Source organism: Stegodyphus dumicola, chromosome 2 (genome assembly GCF_044657685.1).
Source record: "Stegodyphus dumicola isolate Sdum_Otavi_A_Nest chromosome 2, ASM4465768v1".
Taxonomy (NCBI): Eukaryota; Metazoa; Arthropoda; class Arachnida; order Araneae; family Eresidae; genus Stegodyphus; species Stegodyphus dumicola.
Genome location: NC_140769.1, coordinates 265,072,484 through 265,090,691, shown reverse-complemented (window position 1 = coordinate 265,090,691; position 18,208 = coordinate 265,072,484). Strand labels below are relative to the sequence as shown.

At 33.4% G+C, this 18,208-nt stretch overlaps 1 long non-coding RNA gene across 15 annotated transcripts in view; it reads left to right on the top strand.

Moving 5' to 3' along the window:
- The window catches only part of LOC118181616 (uncharacterized), a 976,960-nt gene that overhangs the window by 621,346 nt on the left and 337,406 nt on the right, over positions 1-18,208 (top strand). For 2 of the 15 annotated variants that reach the window (XR_015039862.1, XR_015039877.1), the window contains exon 1: positions 13-132. The exons of 11 other annotated variants lie outside the window; for them this stretch is intronic. This is a non-coding gene — a long non-coding RNA (uncharacterized LOC118181616). Of the gene's footprint in view, positions 1-10; positions 133-18,208 lie in introns of those variants that run through there. 2 more of the 15 variants (XR_015039879.1, XR_015039864.1) reach the window with 2 other exon arrangements.

The following is an 18,208-nucleotide window of genomic DNA, read 5'->3' as shown; positions in this document are numbered from 1 at the left end:
GTCTACGGTCGTCTGGTTTAGAAGAGGCGGGGCATTCTGTCGGTCAAAGCCCATGTTAAAAATTCAGAAATTTCAAAAGCCGCAATTAAATTCTCGAAAAGCTAAAATCTGATATTCTAAAAGGTATAGAAGGTAAAACCAGATATTTAAACTTATAATATTAGTTTATTAAAATAAACTTAAAAAGTTTAGCCGAATAGTGAATTAATGTCAGTTTCTGTACCATCAGTGGAACCAAAAGTAAACTTTCAGTTTTGTGCACCGAAAACTATGTCTTTTCGCCCGTTGGCCGAATTGCTTCTTTTTGAGTAGAAACTCTAAATTTAATTCTAAAAATTGTTTTTTTTTATTTGTTTTATCTGTATTTGGTGTTTTATGTTTTTCTATATTGTTCAATTTTTAATGAAGATGTTTTCAGGTTTCATGTATTTTTTGCCTTCCACGAAGTGTGGACTGAATTAATTGAATGAGAAATGTACCTCTAATGAAATTATTTGAGGAAATGAGTTTAAATGAAATTTAGCAAAAAATGTTGATAATTTAATAGGCCATACAAAAAAATCATGTGGTCTCCACATCAGATATTTTAATATGAGCGTTTTCGTAAGCTTTTATTTAACTCGCTCCTACTGCTTCCCAGTGTCTCGTATAGCTCAAAACCTATTAGTACAGCTTTGAAATTTTATATATCGAACGGCATCTAGTCTTTTTATTACAATCGGCAGTGCCAAACATATATACATATACCTACAGCCTTACCCTGCTTAAAAGCCAATGTCTAGTTGGACAATGTCCGATCTAAACAAGGAAAACCATATTGTATGAAAGAAAGTTTCTTAATATTTTATAACTGCCGGAATCCTTGAGTACCACATAGGCGAATAGATATTTTTGCAGATTATTATTAATCTTCTTTTTTTGTTTTATAAATTTCTCCTGCAATCAAAAGCACACGCCCAAATAGGAACACTAAGTGAAGCCAAAAATATAACGATTATCTTTAAAACTGCTGGAACCAGAATACAACAGCAAAAACGCATACGAAAATAAACTAGAAAAAAAAAAAAAGTCTGAAAGGTTTTAGATTTTAAATTACGTCCAAAGGAGCGTTTTTTTTTTTAACATTTTGTGTGTTACCTTTATTTATTAAATATCATGTTCTTCGCACTTAAACCATAAAATTCAGTTCAACAGGAAGAGCGCAAAATAATGTTTAAATGAGCATATCTTTAGAATTTTCGATGCGCAGTCTCACGCAGATAAAACTGTTTTTTCTCTACAACGTTGCCATGCCTCGCTTTGAAATCCTTGAGCTTGTTAATCAGAAAGTCGTTGAAGTGTTACGAAATATGAAATCGATAATAAAACAAATTTCAAATTCAAATTAGGGCTTCCACATCTACACATTCTATGGAAGATTACGTTATTCAAATTTTGATGGCTCCAGGTACCGTTGTTTTATCACAATGCGAGAATACATTTATGCAGATTCTTCATTATTTAATTTCTTCAAATATAATACAGGGCGAAAGTATTTGGTGGCAACGATTTGAAAAGTGATACAGCATTTTAAAGGTTTCAACGCAAAATCGCAAAACGAAAACAATAGCCCTTCACGGCAATCTGCCCCTTTGGACTAATAACACTAATTAAAGTGAAATAATATAAGATTAGAATGTAATAACAGTAACTACAATAACAGAGTAAAATAAAATTACACATTACTAGAATACAGTTGCAAACTACAAGAACACAAGACTAGAATACAATAGCACTAACTATAACACAACTGCACAAGATTCAAGTATACAATAATTCTGACTAGAATATAATTTAACAAGAACGCATACGAAAATGGGGCAAGACTAGAATACAATACCACAAGACTAGAATACAGTAATACTAAGTTAAATACAATAGTACCAACTAAAATAAAACTAACCGGAATACAATTATATAAGACTAGAATACAATACCACAGGACCAGAATACAGTAATACTAAGTAGAGTACAATAGTACTAGCTAAAATAACACTAACCGGAATACAATTATATAAGACTAGAATACAATAACACTAACTAGAATACAACAGCACAAGATTAGATTAAATTAATTAGAAGAACATAATAAAACTAACTAGAATATAATATCAAGAACTCACATGAGAACACTAACTAGAATACTGTAACACAAGCCTAGAACAGGCACACCATCGGCCGTGCGGTACAGAAGTCACTGAACACTGGTAGTTCGGTCCGAGGTTCGAATACCGTGAACGGGCTGGCTGCATGGGCATTTTCGTGGTTTTCCCATATGTAATGTGTATATGAGCAAGTTTCCCTTAGAAAGTCTTCCACGAAGGCATCCCTCACCTTACGCAAATAGCCCTTGAGAATTTGCTGTAATCAAATAAACCAAACCAAGACTAGAATGCGATAACACTAACTAGAATACAATTGTACAAGATTCAAATACAATAACCCTACATAGAATATAATAACAAGAACGCATACGAAAATGGAACTAGACTAGAATATAATACCACTAACTAGACTACCATAACAACAAGACTTACAATAGCTACAATAACATTAAATTGAAAGACTAGAATACAATAATACTAGCTAAATAACACTAATTAGAATACAATAACACATGATTAGAATATAATAAGAACGCACACGAGAACGGAACAAGACTAGAAAATAATAATATTAACTACAATAAAAAAAATTTCACACATTTTGAAAATTTGGAGATTTTTTCTAAAGTAATTGCGATAATAGGTAAGTACAAAATAAACATACTCATTTTTGAACAATTCTATACTTCCTTCAATTCATGGAAAAATTCATATGAAAAATATACTGATAATTCAAGGTGCAAATACACAGGGTCTGAAAGAAAATGAAATATAAAATTTAGTGTAGTTAGTCATTGCGTTAGAATATGAATATATCATAAATTATTTATTCTCAAGGAATTTAATAAAAAATTAAATAACATTTTAAGTCCGGTAAACAAATAAACAAACATAAAAAAAAATAAATAAAAATAAAATAAAAATAAAAAAAAATCTGAAATGTTTCACATTTTAAATTACGTCCAAAGGGGCGTTTTTTAACATTTTGTATGTTACCTTTCTTTATTAAATATCATGTTCCTCGCACTTAAACCATAAGATCCAGTGCAACAGCAATATCGCAAAATAGTTTTAAAACGAGCATATTTTTAGAATTTCCGATACAGAGACTCACGCGCTGGAGATAAAAATGTTTTTTCTGCACAACGCTGCCATTGCTCGCTTTGAAATCCTTGAGTTTGTTAATCAAAAATTCGTCAAAGTTTTAAAAAGTAGGAAATCGATCATAAAACAAATTTCAAATTTCAAATTTGGTCTTCCACATGCTCATATTCGTTGGAGGATTACGTTATTCAAAATTCGATGACTCTATGTACCGTTGTTTTATCACAATACGAGAAATATACATACATTTATGCAGATTTTTCATTATTTAATTTCTTCAAATATAATGCAGGACTCTAACATTTTGTGGCAACAGTTTGAAAAGTGAACCGACATTTATGAGTCCGACGCAAAATGCCAAAACGAAACTAATAGTCCTTCGGGATTCAAATCCCTTTGGACTAATAAACCTACCAGCACCGAGCAGTAAAGTCACTGAACACTGGTAGTTAGATCTGAATCAGATTTCAGATAACGGGATAGCCACGTAGACGCTTTCATTGGTTTATTGTTTTTCCTATATGTGATGCGGATAGAAGCCAATTTCCCTTAAAATTTCTTCCACGAAGGCATTTCTCCTCTTAGGCAGATAACCCTCTTATGCTTTGTCCCATTTGTGCAGATTCTTCATGAAACTATCTGGACGTGCAGATTTTTTCATAGTTAAGAAACTTTCTGGACATATGATTTCATCTTGTTGCTCTAATTTCATTTTAACTTATTGTAGCCATATCCACTTCTGACGTGTTCGATCCTTCGAAATCCGAATTTTGTTGTTCTTGGTTCCTCTTATGTTGCTCTTGGAATCTATAGTCAAGACTTATTTATGTGAGGGATCCCTGGGGTTCTGCAAGGTTACTGAGCCCGACAGGTGACGTGTTACTGTCATATATCGACCAAGTTATCGGGTCAGTTACTGTCATATAGCGACTGAAATCCATCAGATATTGTAATGTTAATATTACCATATATTCTTATTGGAATGTAGATTTCTTTTATATTGTGTCAGTTACCAGTATTTCATCCACGACTACTTTTCATTCGTTATGTTCTTATTTTAACCGCTTTCTTCGAAAATTAAGTGAATCTCATTAATTTCACATAATAACAATAACAAAAGGTAATTTTTATTCAACGCACATTTTTATTGAGTTAAAATTGCATTATGCATACGCAGGCGTTGTTATTTAACGCACATTTTTATTGACTTAAAATTGCATTATGCATGCGCAGACGTTTTTATTTAACACACATTTTTATTGAGTTAAAATTGCATTATGCATGCGCAGACGTTTTTATTTAACGCACATTTTTATAGAGTTAAAATTGCATTATGCGTGCGTAGACGTTTTTATTTAACGCACATTTTTATTGAGTTAAAATTGCATTATGCATGCGCAGACTTTAATAATGTATCATAGCTCTGATGGTAATTTCAAATACCGAATAAATTTATTTGTTGATTATAGATAAAGATTAAACATAAAAATTTCGGCGGTTAAAATTTTAAAACTTTTTTTGGCATCAGAATTCAAAAATAAGGCATATACAGGCATTGCTTATGAAGAAATGTAATTCCAGCTTTAAATATGTATTAACCCGTGAGCATTGATGCGTGAATGAAGTTTTAAAGCAGTACTAAAATCACTACTTGTGTCATAACTCGCCAAATATGGAGCTCTTTCTTAACCTTGCTTTTCGAAAGGGAAATCCCCATTTCGCGGACCAAAATAGTAGCACGGTTTTAAAAGTTTTAGTTTGCAGTCACTGCTTTCGGTTGCAGTACCCACAGCACAAGCGCCTAGACTTTGGATTCTCATCTGACCCGTAGGCTCGCAATGCTCATTTCCTGTCCTTGGGAGGGAACTTCAAATGATAGATAGAACGGATTTTTTCGCGATGCGTTTTTTATACTCCAAAGGTCTCAAACTAGTGAACGGTGCGCCGCATACATTTCTGTTACATATTTGTTGCAATGATTTCAAGATTTGAAGTTCGAGTTTATATTATTCTCATTATCATTAAAAATGACCATGAATAACTCACTAGAAAATCTGTAAATGGAACTTATTAATTTACAATGTGATACAAATCTTATTCAAATATTTGAACAAAAAGTTTCTGTTAACCAGTCAAAAAATAAATGAGTACAGTTACTAATTTTTGCGCTAAGAAGAATCGGTTTGTTTGGAATGCATTTATATGTGAACAAATTCTTTTTTCACATTTAAAATTTATAAAAAAATTCCGACGAGCGTTTCCGATGAGTTTCTGTAGTTCTTAAAAAAAAAAAAAAAGAAAAAGAAAAAAAAGTCAAGAGATTTTGACCCCATTTGTGTGGGGTCTCTCCTGACCGTAATTGATTTTAAAGTGACATTTAACCAATACTGTGATCTTTTATGAAGGAATTATTTTCATTCCTTTTTACTTCCTTGTACGAAGTAAAAAGGAATTATTGTTATCGCGAAAAGTTTCAGGCAGCATATTTCAACGAAAATATCCATTTTGACCGCTATCGAATGCAATTTAATGATGTTTTTGCGTGATATCTGTACGTAAGGACAGAATAAAAGACTCGTTTCCTCCAAAAAAATTATAAAACTGCTTTAAAATTAATTCTGAAGAGAATTTTTCGTGGCGTCTGTACGAACGTATGTACGTACGTACGTATCTCGCATACCTCAAAAACATTAGCCTCAGAACGTTGAAATTTTGTACATAGGACTGCTATAACATGTAGATGTGCACCTCGTATTTTGGCTGCAATCGGCCGCACCAAACGTATATAAATACTATATTTATATATATATCCACTCTGTTACCCGGCTCAGTGATCTCAGTTTCTTTACTCTTTTATGTTTGTAAATTGTACTATTTTTGCATTAAAAATGATTGAATTATGTTGTTTTTATCTTCCGGTTAAGGTTTTTATGCCTTTAGTAAATCTGTGTGCAATATGTTTAGAATTATCAACAATTTTAAAGTTGTTTAAGTGCTTAAGTGCAGCTAAGCCTTTTTTTTTTTTTTTTTTTTTGACGGTGGCCATTGATTGTTTACATTTGAAATAGCAGACTAGTGGATTTGTTTCCAATCTAGAGAAACAACAAAGATAACGCCTTCATTTATTATTGCCAATTAAATCGTGCTTAATGTTTCTGGAATTTTTTCGAGGAAATAAGTGTTTAAGATTTACTTCGTAATTTTTAATATAGATATTTTGAGTATTTATGTATTTTTGCCTTCTTGCGAAGTGAGAACTGAATTAATTGAATGAGAAATACTCAATCGTCTGTGAAAAACTGTTTCTTTTTTGTTTTGTTTGCTTAATATCTTTTATACGTCATTCTAGCTTTATTATAGTATTTGAATAGAACATGTGGCAACGATTAGATAATTCTATTCTTTAAATGATATAAATTTTGTGCATTATGAGTTATAATATGAACGAAATATAATACTGTTAAGTGAATCCTGATCAGAGTGTCGCTATGATAAACAAATACTAGAGTGAATTTTAAAGAATGCATTTATTCTATTGTGGATTATGCGCTGTTGGCGAAGTAGATTTAATTCAATCCAATAAGTTTAAATGAAATGCAAGAAAAATGCGTATAATTTAATATTCCGTACAAGGAAGTCATGTGGTGTACACATCAGATTTTTTCCTAAAATAAAGTTGTTCCCAAGCCCACTTCAGCTTTGTTTAATAATGTGGCCCACAAAATTTCTAATTTCAGCTCAAAAAATTAAAAGAAATCATAATTATTATATTTAATTAAATAACTAGAATAATAATTTTGTATCGTATAATTATTATAACTAATTATTAAGAAATATCCTTTTTTTAGCGTATAAATGTACATATATTTTAGTTCAAATTCAAAAATGATATATAATAATTATTAATTATAGTACTTTAATAATTATTTATTATCGCAAAATAATTACAATCAATTATAATAATTGTTACACTAGAATTCACTGTAATGAAAACTGTACAGTAAAATATAATATTTAAATAATTATGATGATAATTATTTTATTACATTTTATAGCAAACTTATGCTTTGAAATCACTAATATTTTTACCAATATATAAATATATAAATGTTCAAAATTAAACATAATGTAATCAAGTAGTTCATTACAAATATGGTCAGCATATTATCTTAGATAACTTAAAAGTAATTTTCTGTGAAAATTAACAGGTACAAGTAGAAGCTAGCCAGCACCTCCATAGTACCCCAGCTAATTCAGGTATTACTGAACGTAGTTAACTACTAAGCTTCCGCCTCACTTTTGAGGGAGAACTTCTCGTGGTGTAAAAATATACAGGGAGAAAGTGACAACGGGGGGCGGGGGGAACTGTTACTACATGATTCATGTTACATCCACCTATTTCGTAAATAAATCGGTCCAAATGGCGCATGCGTGTTTGTGTTCATGATCGCGGCCAGCGCTGTTAAACTATAGGATATGAACCTTTGGATTTATTTCAAAAGTATGAAGTCTGAAAATATTCATGTTTTTTAAAGTGTAGTTTTTTAGAAGTTTGCAGTTTTGTAAAACACAATGAAATCAAAAGGCCATTTTTTAAAAAGTTGTACATACATTATACAATTTAAAAATATCTCCAAAAGAATAAGTAAAAATCTGTTATGTGAATGTGGCATCAACGAATATTGTCATTTAAATAAGCACCTGATGTAAAAAATAAATATATCAGATGTAGAAAAGAGACATAAATTGCCAAATATGGTTTCAAGAAAAGAGACATAAATTGCCAAATATGGTTTCAAGAAAAGAGACATAAATTGCCAAACATGGTTTCAAGAATAGAGACATAAATTGCCAAATATGGTACTGATTATTACTCGAACAAAAGTGAATTGTCATTAATCTTAAATACGCAGGTTTTTGCGATATTAAAGGTGCCTGTACACTGAGCCAAAAAAAAAAAAAAAAAAGAGTGGGAGAGTTCTATATCTCCCGTTCTACTGGGCCGATGGACGAAATTCAACTTGCGTTTTTCATGTCTCGAAAGCGAAACTTAGGATATGTATTAGATTTATATATAGCATTGTTCTAATATAGGTATTTTGACACAAAATTGGATTTTTCTGAAATGACATGCCAGTTATACATTGCCTAATGCAATTATCTAGTCTAGAAATGTTGTTTAACTTAATATCAAACTGAATTTTAAATCCATTTGAATAAAGAAGAGTGTATGTTCGTTTAATCGTTCATACAAATCCACATTTTTATCCTGATCTTGATGAAATTTTGCACACTTGACGTTCAAAACAAGAGGAAGGTCGCTATGAACATGATGATTTCTCAAAAATCACCCCACAGGATCCGCACTTTCTCTCTATATATAGCTTTTATTTAATTTAACGAACGTTTCAGTAAAAACTCCAAGAAAGTTAGAATAAAGGGAGTAAACCATGAAAAATCACAATATGACGTCACGACTTATGACGGCCGCTCTTATAAGCAGACTTCTGTTTGGTTTTGTTTACATTCTAATTGGTTAAGACACAAATTTTGTTACATTCTAATTGGTTAAGACAAATTTTGTAAATATAACGCTGATTTTTGTTGTTTGACTTCTGAATTAGTATTCTAATTGGTGTTGTCTATATGTTAGCTTTCATCATTGAACGCATATAAGTCTCCCGTTCTAATTTCAATGCTTAACATAAATGTTTTCAACTTAGTACACAGAAAAATCACAAGGACTGCAAATAAATTCAATAAATTCTAGGTACATTAAAATGTGAAAATTATAACTACACTCATGTCCATAAATTAAGGATAATGCAAAATCAGGCAAAGGAAGAGTTAGAAGCAAAACAAATTTGACTTATTTGTAAAGCTTATTTATTAAACAAAACGTAAAGAGCAAAAAAAGATGCTATATATTTGATATTATTAAAAAAATTAGCGATTTTTTCTCCCTGGAGCAAATTACAAAAAACCAAATTACATGGTTGGTATGATTGTTAATACATTGTATGTCTCCCAGACGATGAAATACAGTCCGTACAACGCCTAGGCATGCTGAGTATCAAATTATCGATCTGATCTTGGGGGATATTACACCACTCAAAAAGCAATGCTCTCCGAAGTTCCGGTAGACATGTAGGAGGAGGTTGACGGACTGCAACTCGTCGGCTAAGCATGTCCCACACGTGCTCTATTGGATTCAAGTCCGGTGAGAATGTTGGCCAGTCCATATGGGTGATATCCTCCGATTGAAGGCATTCGCTTACGATGTTTACACGGTGAGGACGAGCGTTGTCATCCATAAATACAAATTGTGAGCCCATGGCGCCCCGAAACAAACGTACATGTTGTTCCAGAATGACGTCCCGATAGATTTTCCTTCTCATGGTTCCAATTTGAACATGCAGGTCAGTTCTGGAACCCAGAATAATTCCACCCCAAACGAGCACTCCTGCACCACCGTAACGGTGTCGTTTAATGATGTTTTCTTGGTGATAACGGGTTCCTGGAGTTCTCCATATGAAAGTCCGGCGAGAATCAGACTGCAAGCTAAACCTGGACTCGTCGGAAAACATCACACAAGCCCACTGTTGCGGTGTCCACAATGCATGCTCTCTACTCCAGGCTAACCGCAGGCTATAGTGAGTTGCAGTAAGTGGAACGCATCTGACAGGTCTACGAGCATATAGACCAATCTGTCTTAAGCGTCTGTACACGGTCTGGCTTGAAATTGTCGTACCAGTGGCTGAACAGAGCTGGCGAGACAGGTCTGAGGCTGTGCTCCGCCTGGTTCTTTTGGCAGTAACTGCCAAATACCGGTCCTCATTCGGCGTTGTAACTCTGGGGCGACCTATCCTGTAACGTCTACTCACATTACCTTCATCTTGGAATCGTTGCCAAAGCCTGGAGATGACACTCTGGGCAATTCTAAGTTCGTCTGCTACTTCCAGTTGGGTACGCCCACATTCCAGACGCCCCATAATTCTACCACGTAAAAAATCATCCAAATGCTTCCTTTGTGTCATAACTATTCGGTTATTGCACTGAAATGCTTATAAAGCGCCTGCGAACAATTTTACTTCTTTGCCTGTATTCCTTATATATATATATATCACTCTCTTACACTCTCGTCATTGTGACGTACCATCGGTATCATCTGGTTACTTCCTGAAATTTGCATATGATTCTTGAAAATTTGTGTAGTGATTTTACAGGTGATATATTTATTTTAGAGTTCGATTTCCGCGTAACTCCGAATTATCCTTAATTTATGGACATGAGTGTATTTGACACGAGATCCTAGAAGGCCAATGGAAATTCCAGATGTTTTTTATGCAAATTATGTCAGATAGTTTTCTAACCTTTCGGACGTTGTTATTTGCTCTCGATTTTTTTTTATTATTTTTTTAACAGAATGTTTCGTAGTCTTATACACGCGCTGTATGACGGCCAGGGTAAGTCGTTTAGTCTCGTTGTTGACTTCATTTTCTTGACGTCATGTTTATTCCATTTATTCTAACCTCATTGAAAAACTTAGTGATTTAAAAGTTTTGTATCGTCGCTGCGCGAAGCCTAGGATATTTATGTTTCAAACTTAAGCAGAAAGTTCATCGAAATAAAATAAACATGTTGCCACTCTGGAAAACGCAATATATTTATTTCTGTCTTTCCAATTTAATAAACAAACTCAGTGATTTAAAATAATTGAGTTGCCATTTACCGAATTCAAATATTTTTAATCTTTCAATGCAGCAGTGCCCTGTCGTCCAGCAAAGCGTAAACTAATTAATATTACCCTGTTATTATTATTATTATCTAAATTTATTCTGTTATTAATTAAGGGGACTCATACACCTTACAACCCATAAGATGTTCGAATAGGTGACTGTTGCAAGAATTGGGATAACTTATTTATTTTAAAAGCAATTACTACCAACTTTTTACAGCTGACTACAAAATATAGCTGCTTTCTGAAATAGTCATCAGAAAGTTTGTGTTGCCACAAATATTTTTATAATTTAATCCTCTTTGTGACAACATTTTTCTTCATGTTTCCAACTTGCGCGCACAGTTTAAAACATTCTGTTTCATAATTTAATTCCATATTTAAAATATAACTTTTATAACATTTGGAAACTACTGTGAACCTAAAATTCTAAAACTTTCATGTTAAATTTTTATTTTATTTTGAGTCGAGTTTATAAAATGTATTTTATTAACAAAATTTGTAATGTTTTCGTCCATAAAATTTTTCAGTATTACAATATTCATCAGATTGTTGGTTCAGTTAGAAAATAGTGCCCGTATAAAGAATTCCATCCAATTTCAAGTATGTACCATTAGCCATTTTTAAAATATCATGCGCGCAAGGTGGAAACACGGCGAAATATTTTGTCACAAAGAGGATTAAATTACAAAAATATTTGTGGCAACACAAACTTTCTGGTTACTAGTTTGCAAAGCAGCTATATTATGTAGTCAGTTATAAAAAGTTGGAAATAATTGGTTTTAAAATAAATAAAATATCATAATTCTTGCAACAGTCGCATATTCGAAGATCATGAGGGGTTTAAGGTGTATGAGTCCCCTTAATGGGTTTAGCGATTTAAAAGCAATAAACGCAGATTCATTTATGCTATTATTAATTACTAGCTGGAAGCATGAAATTACATTAGCTGCATTCATTAAAATCATGTGTGCGCGGAAAGAAGAGGGCACATGTTTTTGTTTGCATGTGTAATTAATGACGTACATTCCGATGACCTCAGAAATCACGTGAGTTTCGTTTAGTTAACGTTAAAAAACAAGTAGATGACCATATAAATCACGTGACTTATATATAGCTAATATAAGCAAATAAGGTCATTCCTCCTTCTCTTCTCTTTCGTAATGTGTCTCATTTGTGCAAATCTACAATTTTATTCGGATCTTCATGCAATTTTGCACAGTTGACCTTTAAAGCAAGGAGAAGGTGACTCTCTACATAATATTTTGGTAAAACTACCCCATGGATCCACATTCGGGGTATTTATATTAGACAGCTGCGTTCACGACGCCCATCTGAGATTCGTGTCGTCACTGAAGAGTTGTGCGGCTTATTAAATTATATACACTTTTTTTTTGCACTTCATTTAAACTTATTTCCTAAAATTAGTTTAACTTAAATCGATCCCTCAAGGGAAGTTCATAATGACATACAAAACTGCAAATTTTGAAATTAAATATCCCGGTTAATTTTTGTGGTAAGGAAACTAAATTTCTTGAATTTTTATTTTTTGATGACGAGTATAAAACTTTTCCTAACAGTTAAGTATAGGAACTTGGAAGCGGCAATAAAAGTTAAATCTTGTTATCCGTCCAAATTTTAATTTTTACTTAAAATCTGACATTACTAAATTCTTCATTTAAAACACAACTGTAATTGTACTAGATGACTACCACCAATGTTTGCGAAAATAAAGGCCGGGTAAACATTTCTTGAACCGAAAACCGGTATCCTGGGTAAACATGAATTACTTTACCTAGGAGCCACCTTAAAGGTGGTAAGTTACCATCTTTCACCAGCATTAAGTCATTGGCGTTTAAGTTTTGATTGTTCTTTAGCCATTTTGCACGTCCTTGCAATTGGGAGAGATAGTCGGATGATCAGCGTTTCCAAAAGTGCTGAAAATGCTCCTGAATTAGTTTCCAACGTTCAGCAGGAGTTACCTTATTACCAATCACATTTGGCTCAGGAATGGTTGTTAGCGCGGTTCCAATAAGGAAGTGAGCAGGTGTTAAAGTACTTAAGGGGTCTCATACACCTTAAACCCCTTGACACCCCTCGAATATGTGACTGTTGCAGGAATTGAGATATTTTATTTATTTTAAAATGAATTACTTCCAAATTTTTACAGCTGACTACATAAAATAGCTGCTTTGGAAACTAGTAACCAGAAATTTTGTGTTGCCACAGATATTTTTGTAATTTAATCCGCTTTGTGACAAAAGTTTTCGTCACGTTTCCACCTTGCGCGCACGATATTTTAAAAATGGCCAATGGTACATACTTGAAATTTGATTGAATTCTTTACATGAGCCCTATTTCTTAACTGAACCTAAAATCCGATGAATATTTTAACATTAAAAAATTTTATGGACGAAAACATTACAGATTTTTTTAATAAATTACATTTTATAAACTCGACTCCAATTAAAATAAAACTTTAACATGAAACTCTTAGAATTTTTGGTTCACAGTAGTTTACAAATGTTATAAGAGCTATATATTAAATATGGAATTAAATTATGCGACAGAATGTTTTAAACTGTGCGCGCAAGGTGGAAACATGACGAAAATTATTGTCAAAAATCGGATTAAATTATAAAAATATTTTTGGCAACAGAAACTTTCTGATCACTATTTTGGAAAGCAGCTATATTATGTAGTCAGCTGTAAAAGGTTGGAAGTAATTGCTCTTAAAATAAATAAGTTATCCCAATTCTTGCAAAAGTCACATATTCGAAGATCTTGTGGGTTTTAAGGTGTACGAGTCCCCTTAAGTCGTTGGGATCATTGGAAATCGTCACTATAGGTCTGGAATTTAGGCAAACTTTAGTTTGATTTAACAAGGTGAGAAGTTCTTCAGATGTGAGAAGTAGAGCGCCTATTGTTCGTTTTAAGGGATTTTTCATTTGCTTAATGCCATTCTTCCAAAGACGCCCGAAATGAGAGGCGGAGGGAGCACTGAATTTCCAAAGAATGTTTTCTTGTGTTAACTGGTTTTGGAACTCTTCTGATGATAAAATGGATGTCATAATTCTTTTTAATTGACGATTTGCACCAACAAAGTTAGTCCATTGATCAGAAAACATCTCTTGCGATTTGTCCCGATGGGCTACGAATCTCCTTAATGCTGCTCAAAAAGGTTCTGAAGAGAGATCACTCACAACCTCCAAGTGTACTTCTTTCGTGGCAAAACATATGAACAGGTAGCACTTGATTGGCTTCACTCCTCTTCCCTTGCGGGGTTTCACAAGGAATAGCCCTGCATAATCAAGGCTTAACTTTAGAAAAAACTCTACTTGGCACAACTCGAGGTGCCGGAATATCGGCCATTATTTGCGATGCAGTATTTGCGCGATTTCTGAAGCATTTCATGCAGTTTCTAATAACTTTGCGTACAGTTAATTATCCAACATTTCTGTCGGATAGCCAAAATTGTAAGTGAAGTTCCTCCATGAAGATGAGTTTCATGAAAATGCTTAATTATTAATTCAGTCACATGATGCTCCTTAGGAAGAACTGCCTGGTGCTTTTGATTTTCAGGTATGTTTGCATTCCTTAGCCTTCCTCCAACGCGAAAAATATATTTTCGTTATCCAAGACGGGATTTAAGGAGATAGTTTTACCGTTAGAGCTGATGTTTTTCCTTTAATGCCGAGATTTTGGCTTTAACCCGCGAGCACACGCGGCGGGTATGTCATACCCGTGTGCACTTTTCTTTTTGTATATTTCTCGCCCATTCTTTCATAAAAGGATGAAACTTGGTGTAGCTGAGTTCAAGGTCACATACTTAAATGGGGGAAATTCCTGAGGTGGCAAGTGCAACGGTATTTTAGGACCAGCATTGTTCGGGCATGTCATACCCGCGCGTGTACTGGCGTTTCTCAGTGAGTCACTTCGCACTTCTCGTTTTCAAGCTTTTAGTATAAGTTTTTCTTGAGTTGTAAGCATGGGGCCGTATATTCCTTACGATGAAGAGATGAAAAGATTGAGAAATCTCCTTGAAACAGTTATTTCTGATGAGGATTCATTTAGTGAAGAAGAGGAAGATGTTGATGACGAAGAATATAATTAGTAATCATGATTCATCCATATAGAGTAGTAATTCAGATACAAAAACAGAAAATGAAACTCTGGAATGTAGCAATGAGTTTTATGTTGGAAAAAATGGAGTAAAAGAGAAAAAAAATAAATTCTCGACTAGTGTTAGAATTGGGGCCAAAAATATTATAACTAAACTCCCTGGAAATACAAAGTATTCTAAAGACGTCTCAACACCTCTAGAGTCCTTGTCATTGCTTATCGATGAAGATATGTTAAAACACGTAGTTGATAATACAAATATTTATATTGATTCAATACGAGAAAATTTAACTCGTGAAAGGGATGAGTACTTTTCTCAAAGCCTTAGGGATGCAACTAATAGAAAATGTTCAAAATGAACGATGACGAGCATCTGTGATTCCTGATTCTGGACGAACACTGACCACCGATGAACATGTTAACAATGGACCGCCCTCCAAAAAACCTGAAAAGACTTACAAGAGGTGTACAGAGCGCTCCAAGAAAAACGATAGAAAGACTAGATTCATTTGTGAAAATTGTAGCAAAAATATATATATGGAACATATGACCCCATTTTGTAAAAAATGTTCAAAAAATTGTAAGTAAGTAATTTTTCCTATCCTTATTGTTTCCTATTTTATCTAAAATGAAGTATTAACTTGGTTTTACATTTTAATTTCTTTAAAAAAACGATTAATTTTTTTCGGTAAATTTTTATTTACAAATTTTTTATTCGGGTATGACATACCCGGCGCGTGTTCTCGTGTTCGTTGGATCGGTGCGTGTGCTCGCGAGTTAAGTTCACTTTCTTGGACTAAGCGCACAATAATGTCTGAAGCTCTATTGAGTTCAGGAACAATTAAAACTCCTTTAACTTTTAATGTTGAAGAACTGGCATTTTTCACAAATCTAATACACCACGCTACTATACGTTTGAGCTTATTACAGGAGGAAAATTTAGTAAGAAGGTCGAATTCATTTTGATTATTGGATGCATCGCACACCACAGTTTTCTGCTGCTCTTCAAGAGAAAGTTCCTTAAGTTCAGGATCTAAAATAGGTTCAACCCTTTGTTTACTGAAGTTACCTTGCCTTAGCCAAGGTGGACCGTGAAACCAAAATTGATTACCTATTAGATCTATCAACTTTGCCCCTCGTGATACATCTGCGGGATTTACAGATCACTTGCAAAACTGCTATTAAGAAGGAACGATTAAATTCTGTACCTAACACGATTTGCTATGAAAGGTTTCCAATTATTGGCAGAGCCCTTTATCCAATGAAGTACTATAGTGCAAAGGATGGCTCCAAAGTGGGATTTTGAAGACGCGCTTTACTACCATACCCTTTGATACTGGTATCGGCGAAAACAATTAGATAATATTTTCTGCATTAATTGCTGAACCACACGAAAATATCTTCTAGGAGTATTAAAGTTAACAAGTTCCTCGATTTCAGAATACCATGTCAAAAACTTCCTTCTTAGCTCATCGGTTACAGCCGAAAACATCGCGGCAAAAACATCGCAGACGAAAATGTCGCGGAGAAAACAACGCAAGGCGAAAACGTCGTGCTACAAAACATCGTGGGAGAAAACATCGCAAAGAGAAAACATCACATTTCTAAAACATCGGGGTACAAAACATCGTCGTCGAAAATGAAGCGGTTCAAAAACATCGCAGTTTAAAAACATCGTAGTTAAAAATATCGTGGTAAAAAATAAAGTATCTACAAATCATCGCATGACGATAACATCGCAGACATGCTTTTTTCAGGCATGCTTTAATAAGTGTAAATGGATATTCCCATAATGATTTGTGAGCGCAAGATGGAAAGAAGGATAATTTTTACTTTCATATTTTTTATTAATTAATAAATTTTTACTGAGAAAATAAAAAGGAAACTTAAGCATAAAAATTAATGCAACTTATAGCACTTAATAGAATTTTAAACCGACATAGTTAACTAACAAAGGCCATTAATAAATCATTTTTATAAAGTTTTTACTGGTAAAATTTCATGAAAAGTATAATCTATAAGTTACATTTAATTTTCTATGCTTGAGTTTCCTTCTTACGTTTTCAGCAAACATTTATTAGTTAATAAAATATGTGAAAGTAAAATTTATCCTTCTTTACACCTTGCGCTCACAAATCATTATGGGAATATCCATTTACAATTATTAAAACCTGAAAAAAGCATGTCTGCGATGTTATCGTCATGCGATGATTTGTAGATACTTTATTTTTTACCACGATATTTTCGACGACGATGTTTTTAAACTGCGATATTTTTGAACCGCTTTATTTTCTACGACGATGTTTTGTACCCCGATGTTTTAGAACTGCGATGTTTTCTCTTTGCGATGTTTTCTCCCACGATGTTTTGTAGCACGACATTTTCGCCTTGCGTTGTTTTCTCCGCGACGTTTTCGTCCACGATGTTTTTGCCGCGATGTTATTGGCGGACACCTAGCTCATCAGGTACCTCGGAATTCCAATGACAACCAAATTCGCATAATTCTTGAATTATAAACTTAGCTCTAATTACATATGCAGAAATTAGTCCAATTGGATCATAAAGTTCGGCTACAGTTTGCAAGATAAGTCTTTTAATTACCGTTTCTTCATCAAGCGATTCCCTGAACTGTGCTACATCTAAACTTAAACTGTCTTGATGTGTATTCCACATCAAGCCTAGAACATTTGACGAGTTTTTATTTAAATGATTTTCCTCAATATCAATTCCAATTTTGACCCATAGTTCTCGTAGAACTATAGAATTGATTTTCATTTTACGAAGATGCATGTTTGCATCTTTCAGAATACTCACCGCAGTAGTTGACCAGATAAAATGCTTTATCATCATTTTCGGCCCCACGCAAAAGGTCGTCTACATACAAGAATTTGTCTAACTTTTCTACAACATCACTATGGTCCTCTTCATATGATATTTAATAGCTGCCGCTAGTGTGAAAGTTGGTAGACAAGTACCAAAAGGCAATCGCGACATTTTGTATATTTGAAATGGCGAATTTTCATCATTCCCGAACCAAGTAAATTTTAAATAATTTTTCGAATCTTCGTCAAGCAAAATAGAATGAAACGCACCTTTTATA